This window comes from Strix aluco, chromosome 1, assembly GCF_031877795.1.
Source record: "Strix aluco isolate bStrAlu1 chromosome 1, bStrAlu1.hap1, whole genome shotgun sequence".
NCBI lineage: Eukaryota > Metazoa > Chordata > Aves > Strigiformes > Strigidae > Strix > Strix aluco.
Window position 1 is genome coordinate 123,893,914 of NC_133931.1, and position 8,703 is coordinate 123,902,616.

At 41.2% G+C, this 8,703-nt stretch overlaps 1 non-coding gene across 1 annotated transcript; it reads left to right on the forward strand.

Annotated features, from left to right (window-relative positions):
* The first annotated feature begins 8,404 nt into the window (after positions 1-8,404).
* Positions 8,405-8,478, forward strand: TRNAN-GUU (transfer RNA asparagine (anticodon GUU)). The gene has a single exon. It is a non-coding gene; the product is annotated as a tRNA-Asn (tRNA).
* Positions 8,479-8,703: the final 225 nt, after the last annotated feature.

Here is an 8,703-nt window from a genome sequence, read left to right on the forward strand (position 1 = left end):
AGAATTTTTTAAAGCTAGTTAATGTTGTAGTGACAAGACTAGGAAAGGCTATAAGACTTAAATATGCTGTGTGTGTTCGTATGTTTTTCATATTTTGTATTTACGCTTAGGTAGTTACTTGTGGAAATTGAGCAGATGTACAGTGTATTAACATACAGTGTGAAACAACTGAACAAGCTAATGATACTGCAATTACTTCTTGGCTGTATGAGAAACCAAAAATGCTGGATTGTGTTCTTTTGAAAAATACATAGTTGTAACATGTTGTAATGCAGGTGATCAGGAGTCTCTTCCGTAGTAACTGGGATATGTTGCAGTGTGTATTGATACACCGTTTTTTCTTAAAGTAGAATTTCATATATGTATAATAATTATTGGAGGTAGTAAATAATTGCAGCACAAACTTGAGGAAATCTAGAAAGGCTTTTATGCAATGAAAGAAAAGTGAGAAAGGAGAAGGGAAAAGGAACAGGTTTAGTCCTTTCAGGCCTAGAGGGTTCCTTGGCAGGCAAAATGATGAGATTCTACATGTTGTCTGACTGCTCTTGGACTTATTATTAGGGCTCTACATCACGGCCTCAAGGAGAAGGAGGCGGACTCTGTTATTGTCAGAATATGCTGCTCTGCACAGCCTGTATTTCCTTTTCCTGGGAGGATTATGCTGTGTGTGAGTGGCAGTGTTCTGTGTAGCAGTAGAGATACCTGAATGGAAGATCCCTTCCCGCAGGGGTGGTATGTCTCAGTAAATGTCCTGGTCACTTGAGCTAGGGGCGTTTTGGCCAAAATGTATTAAACTTTGGAGATGTGACCTCTTCTGTTCCTATTTATTAAGTACTGCAGGTGATTCTTTATTGAGGGGCAAATTGCTCTCATTTTGTTCACAGTTAGTGAATTGCATGCATGTGGAAAGGGAGAGAGATTTAGTTTGTGTATGTCTCTGAAATAATTTATAATATTGTCTAATAATAATAGTTAATAATAAAGTCCCTCTGAAGTCCCTCATGGCAAGGACAATGGCAAAAAAGGATTGCAGCTCCTCATAACACCTTTGCCATGTCTTACCTTTTATGGACCAGCTTAGCTATATTAAATGTCCAAACAACAGTCTCTGTACACTGTATTCATACTTCTAGACATGTATCTTGCTTTTATTTTACCTTTGATTTCCTTGGCACATGATGCTATCAGGAATTAAGATAAAGTGCACTCATCTGTCCAGTTTCCTTCCTATAGCCATGTTGTATATTAAACTCTCAGGCCCCACAGTGTTCTGCAGGAGATTATCCAAGAAATGATAAATCCTCAGTAGGAGCCATCAAAGCATCATTTCCAGTTTGTAGCCGCTCAAAAGACCCTCACATCTCTTTCACTGTCACTGCATTATTGATTAGCTTGCGAAATACCGAATCTGTATTGATTGCAAATATTTAGGGATGAAAAAGGAAACATTGTCCTCGAAGGTATTTGCAGTCCTCTGTTAAAGAGATCTTTCTTTGCTTGTATTTCTCTGGCTGTCTTTTACCTGTTATATACTGCAGGCTGATGCACTCATCCGAGGGTACTGGCAAGATGGACAAACGTCTGCCTCACCCTGCTGGGGCCAGTAGTCACCAAAAACCTGGGAGAGGCAAATGAAGGAGAGTGCTTAGATAAAGATTGCTTGATTGGTTTTGCACACAGATGCATTTTGACAGAAATTATAGGAAGCAAACCCCATTTCCTATTTGTCTATGTTTTAATTAATTTGTATTTAAAAGTTGTCTTAATGATCCAGGCAATCTAGGCCATGAGGTCTGAAACAGTCCTGCCTAAGATAGCACGTAACTGGCTGATACTCTAGTCCCATTAGACAACATAGCTGCTGAAATCCCAGCGCATTCTGTCTCAACATTCATGGGTTCTCTCCATCCAGTTACAGGAATACCCTGTGCAGTCAGGCTAAAATACAAGACCTGAGAAAAATCTTAGCTTGTTGACTTTGCAAATGAAGAACAGTAATGTACACGGCAAAACAATTCCCTGCAAATTCAGCAAGTCCCTTCTGGCTGTCCCTTCTCCAAGAAGTCCCTGCTTAGCTACGCTGGCACATGCAGGTGGTTTCTGCCTGGTTAGTGTACAGTTAGTTCTCTGCCTGGTACTTAAGCTGAAATCATTAACATGTGTCTTGTGTGTTACCTGAATGAAAGGCGAGTTCACGGGTTATTATTGCCCATTTTTTCTCTTTGCTCCTGCACTTCCCTGTTTCGATTACAAATCCCCCTCCAGGCACAAAGCAAGCTGGACACCTACAGTGCAGCTAAAGAGTTATTTGTTCCCTAGGTGGACACTAATGAATGACTGCAGTGCTGCCCTGAGTGAGGGGGTCCCCACTATTAAAAGTTTAATAGAAAGATCTGAGAAGCTGGGGGCCAAGAGGAGGAGGAGGGGACAGGGAGCTGTGAGTAACTCACTAAGTGCCTTCTCTGTTCCTTTGCTGTAGTGGAGATTATACCATCCATTAGGACAGGAGCAACTGGAGAGAGGTCAGTTCCCTCTGCGTTCTCCTTTCGCCTTCAGTCTCACGGCAAGCTGTTGAAACTGCAAAAATATGTTGGTTCCTTTCCACTGTAAAATCTCTGAAAGCAGCAGGAATATGGCCTGTGTGAAAAATGAGCTAATTCAGACTTCCTTTTGCTTTTCTGATTTTTTTATCCTTCAGTTTCCCTCCCACTCCTTTTTGTTCTGTTTTTTCTCCCTAATGTGTCTCTTTTATTTCTCTCCTTACTCTTATCTTCCTCTACCTCATACTTTTCAAGAGTGGGCATTAGGATAGGTATATTTAATTCAGAGGCTTAAAGGTTCTTTTTTTCTTTTTTCAAAAATTATTCTTTAAATATTCCAGCACCCACATGAATTCCTGTCTATGCTAAGTGATCATAAAGTTTCATAGAACAGTGGAAATACATTGTCCCTTATTTGAAATGAGGTAAGTATAAACCTCAATTTTTCTCTCTCCCACTCAGTTGTAGGAGAGTGAGATCTAGTTTTAATTTTTGATCTAGGCCGTATTACTGTAGCATCTGTCCATGTCTGAGAGCATATGAAGAAAAGGGATTGGTTCTAATCGAGAGAGAGATATGTATCCTTTAGTTTTTCTCTGCTGTGTATTACCAAGAATATTCTGAATATCTCTTATATAATCCTTATAAGGAACAAGACCAATCTCTTATATATCGTTCCTATTGTAACTTCAAGAAAGAGGTTTTTATTGCAGGTTCTGGCCACCAACATGTTTGGTATCCTGGGGTCCTGCAGGACGCTGCTTGCATTGCAAGGGATGGCCAGGGAAGAGCAATGAAAGAAGCTTTCTTGCTCCAGAGGTGTTTGAGAGTTAGAATTCTGCTGGAGCTAACCATAACCATAGGAATTCAAGTTTATTTTCATGGTGGGATATCGTAACCTCCCTCCATTTTGGCGATAAAGTTCTAGGATTAGAAACTTCTGCTAATCTTTTGATAGCTGGTAATAAATGTAGCTGGAAGAACTAAAATATAATGGTTTCTCCATGGTACTTTGGACCCCCTGTGTCATCTTTCATTCAGAGCTCTTCTAGAAGGCAATGCAAGAACATTTTGAGCCTCTAAATGCATCCTGAAAAGAGCACCGACACCTGAATTTGATGCCTGATCTCTCTGAAACAGTCTGATTAAGAAAAGGCCTCCAGAAGTGGTGTTGCCATACAACCTGTCAGCACAGGTTTCTTAAGATTGCTGCCTGGCCAAACATGTCAGGTTCCTGTTTGGAAATATCTGGAGTGGATCCACAAAGCTCACCCGTGTTTTCCTTTCTCACTGCCTTTCCTTCAAACACTAATGTTCTGGCTGAATTATAGCACTTGGACAGATGTAAAGCTGACTGGTGTGACTACCTGCAAAATAACTCTTAGAACAGAGGTAGATGACTTCTGGTGAGAATATTTCAGGGAGATGTGTTTTCCTACGCATTGAAAGGATACAAAATTTCTTTTCTTCTAATTTTTTAACAAGAAGTAGGTTTGAGTCTGCTCTAAAATTTGCCCTTCACTTTTTTTTTCCTTAAATTTAACCTATTTAAGAAAATACTCTTATACTATGCTAGTAATCTGATTGTACTTGAAGCTAACACATGCTTTCATATTGCTCTGAATACAGCTGCTTTTCTGAACTGAGGCCTATGTTTAGAACTGAAATCTGAATCCTGGACTTGAGAAAATAGGTTGCTGCTCCTGAAAACACAGGCTGGCAATTCCTCTTTTTCCTGTGTGTTCTGTAGAGACAACATTAACATTCAGTTGCATAAGCCTCATTCTTATTTTCATGATATTCACTATTACTTTAAGAAGTCTTAAGCATTCTTAGTAGGTGTAGTTAAAAAACCCTGCAAGGACAGGAAATTTCTCCCTTACCATGATAATAACAAGTGCTTCGGAGAAATAAGTGCTATGTGAGAAGCCTCATTATTACTCTCCTTGGTGTTATGCTCACTTCTTATGCAAGTAAAATTTTCTTCTTTTCACTTTTTTGAAGCAGTATCTTAAGATTGTTGGGGTTTTGTTTGTTGAGGGTTTTTTTTGTGTGGAAACTATTAAACTGTCTGCCATAATGACTGTACTCTTTTCAGTAGTCACTCAGAACAGACAGATTGCAGGGAATTGCAATGCAAAATTCCTCTTATAGTATGTCAGGTGAGATCTGAAGATCAATTCTGAATGTAGCCCTCTATATTTGGTTTGGGTTTGGGGGTTTTTTGCCACAGCTGCAGACTATATTCCAAATTACTGATAATAGTGATGGCTGTTCTACGATTTTGTCACACTGAAACAACTTTTTGTCTCTCCTGAACATGAGATAAGTGCAACTATACATTTCATGACCCAAAACAAGGCAGCCCGTGCCATTTCCTTTTGGTAAACATGGTTATGGAGGTTGGGAGAATGGTTGATTTTTAGGTTACCCAACAGTCTGCAATTAGCAACACCCCAAGCTTTCTGGATTTTCTCATCTAGCCTTCTTTTGTGTGACTTGCATTGTAAGAGAAGCCAGAGCTAAGTGAACTGGAGAGGTCAGTAAAATACTATTGTTCAGTCTTGTTCTTTGCTTTTAAGGTAAGTTGATCCCATTTGCAGGGATGTCCTTTCAGTTCTAATGCTTTTCTGACTTTACTAACAGACCCAAGAATAGAAGTGTGTAGTTAATAGAGTCTTAAAAAAAATATGGTAAGCCACTTCTGTATCTGAAAAACAGCAAATCTATATACAAACAACCGAATAAAAAAACCCTCCAAATGCATTTTATGTGAAGAATGACAAGAACAGAAATCTTGCAACTGATCAAGAAAAATTGTCTCTACCTGCTTCTTCCAACTTTTTGAATCCTTCTTCAGGAATAATGCTTTCCTTGGTTTGATGCTTGCAGCTCCAGAAAGAAAAAACTTTTGTCATGGAAATCTTATTCTCTGCTTTGAATGACTGTAACAGCAATGTTGAATTATATCAGTTGTCCATTTAGTTCAATGTCCTGATTCTGGTAAGGACTAGAATCATATGTTTCAGAGGAAAACACAAGAAACCTTTGGATGGTAAGCTGTGCACTTGCAGACTTCTGTTACAAAATAAGCAATCAGAAATATATTTGGGCAAAAACTGAGTAGCTGTTCTGAAATTTTTAGTGACTATGCATTTTTGTAGTTTGGGCCGAGTCGTAACTCAGGAGCCGACAAATAGTTGTCCAAAAATGACACATAGAATAATAAATACTGTAGGCACATGTGCTTGTTGGGGTGTAAGCGGTCCTCTCCTGTGAGAAATTGCAGAAATAGAGTAGTTCATGAGTAACTCTGCAACGTAAGGGGGAGAATTCTTTTTTTTCTGTTATATACTACTGAATTAATTTTCAGAACAGTTCTGGGTGAATAACTAGGCTTATTTTTCTGAAGAAAGGATGAATATATGGTATGTTTATAATATAAACTCATAATACCCAGTTTCACCCTCTGTCCTATATTAGCTTTCTCTGGCGTTCAGGAACCAAAGCCTATATCTGAAGGTCACAGATGTCATACCAATGAACATGTAAGTTTGTGGATCTCAAAATAACAATAAAATGATGTTATAAAATACTTAAATATTATAAAACATAAACATAGTTTATATTACACAGTGTAATATTTTTATATATTCACATGTAATGTATTTTTATAAATTTATGGTTTTATATAAATATAAAGCAAAATATAATCCATAATTAGTGAATCCAATAATGGCATTTAAATTATATACACTAGATACTGGTAAAAATTAAGTAAATCCTGATATGATCCACAAGAAACAGCGTATCGAGGAAGAGAGCTGTCCAGAAACAAAGAACAAAACACTGATAGGGAGGATGATTAATCTGACCTAGCAGCCCTTTCTGGTTTCTGAATGCCTTAAACAGCACTTGCCTCTTCCTTTCTACTGAAGTTACAGCCAGAAACCTTCTCCTAAGGGTAGATAGGTAACCTTTTCCATTTACGGACCAGTGATAGATACTGTTGCTCGCTGGTATGATGGCGCACTGGTTAGTGCTTCAACAGTCAGCAAGAGTCATCAACGTTCAGATCTCTTGCTGATCTGTGGGTTTGAAGCTGAAGAGGTAACATCCGCTGTTGTGTATGTACTTTTTATTTTCTTTTTTGACGTGTTAAGACTTTAAATGAAAGATTCCAAGAATCATTGAGGAAGAATGCTGAGAAGAAAGGTGCCAAGTGACTCTGCAGCACTCTCACTGTCCTGATGCATCGAATAGGCAGCCATGGATGTCTAATGCCAGGTCCCATGTTCCCCTCAGACATCTCAAAGTTAGAGCCTGGGCTCAGTAGCAGCATAGCAAAGTCCTTTTTTAGATCTGGTCTCTAGACCCAGATTTTGAAAACAGTCAAATTTACATTCATTAGAATTAATGGGAATATTCATGTGTAAAACATTTCAGGGCCCAAAATCCATGCCCAAATGTTCATCTACTGGTCTATGGGTTAGGCCTTTGTTTAGACTGGAATCTTGCTTGTTTAGTTTCCACTAAACACCCATTTGCTTGTGCATAAAATCACAGGATTGTTTGCTTGTCCTCCTACACAGAGAAAATAGAAGTGGTCCAGCCTGTGAACTGATTCTTCTGATGCTGAGAATAGCAGAGGTCTGGGTAGGAAAGCATGCCACAGTGGGCACGATGCCCCAAAACTTTATTTTAATTACTGTTGAGGGTTTGCATATCTTGCCTTTCTCCTTCATGTTTTAAAAGATGTTGGTCAGTAAGGTACTGACAATATGCAGTAAGGCAGTTGAGCAGCACTGTGATAATACTGACATTTATGTAGCTCTTTTCAAAGTACTGGAAAAACTGGAAAGGCTGAGCTGTGGGCAATAAATGGTCAGCTTAAAGCTACACACTGCGCTGAGGAACAAAGTCTTATGGCGTTGAAGAGGAAGGTATTTTACAAAATATGAGAGCTGGAGTAAGATGGTCTTGCTCTTACTCCTGCTGCTGAAGACTCTCTGGTTTCAGGAGTGAGCTGGGACTTCTTGGTCTTGGGTGGGCAGAGACTGGGAGATAACCAGCATCTGCCCGGGAAGGAGCTGGCTCCCATCCTTGTGTGGTGGTGTCGTGTGCCTGCTCGACTCCAGAGGCGTTCAGGGGGCAGAAGAGCCATCAAGAGAGCTCCATGGAGCCACGGGGACAACATGAAGCAACTGGTATCCTAAGACTTCAAAGAGATTCACAGCATCAGCCTGGGAAAGAGAAAGGGAAAATGTTTGCTCAGGTTTGGATGTGAAAACTTTGCACTTGGCGGAGCCGTAGGTATAGATTTACTGTAAGGTAATGTGGGAAGCAGATTTTGATAAAATGGTAATAAGAATGCTAGCTTTGCTTCACTGCCGTTTTCAGTCACTTAGAAAGGAGAATATAATTTACCTACGCACATGCAGAGGGACACTGCCTATTTTAAACACTCTGTTCCCTGCAGTCACTTAAAATTACCTTTAAAATATATTAATAGGGCAATTTTGCGATGATATTTAGGAATTACATTTTAGCTTGCATGCGTAATGGAGGAATTAGCAGCAGCCAAGAAGCAGCTGGTTTAACTCGGATTCATGAGTTTCTTCCCCAGAAGAAGAACGCTGCTGTGAACAATGATTTGGGGAATCAGCCCCTCACGTTGGCTGCACGAAGGAAAGCCACCGTTTTCACTGTTCTCTCCGTCCTCCTTCAGCATTTGGAAGGACTCGTTACCGAGAAGCCGGCTCCGTGGGCTCAGCGCGGGCCCGCGGCGCGGAGGCAGCCCAGCGCGCGGCCGACGCGCGGGCCGAAGCACATCCCTCACGCCGCGGAAGCGTTTCCTAGCGGGAGTCTCTGTGGCGCAATCGGTTAGCGCGTTCGGCTGTTAACCGAAAGGTTGGTGGTTCGAGCCCACCCAGGGACGGGGTCCCCTTTTGGCTCGCCCGCTTCCCCTGCCTCTGGCCGTCGTTTTGTGCGTGTGCGCCGGGGGAGGATGTGAGATTAGCGCTGGCGGCCGGGCAGGCGCCGCGTGTTTCTGGGCAGGGGGGCCCCCGGCGGGGAGCGGAGCGCGGCGGCGGCAGGCCCGGCGGCGGCGGCAGCTCCCGCCCGCGCTGCCGTTCGGCTGCTCCCTGCGACTGGGGGGCGAGAT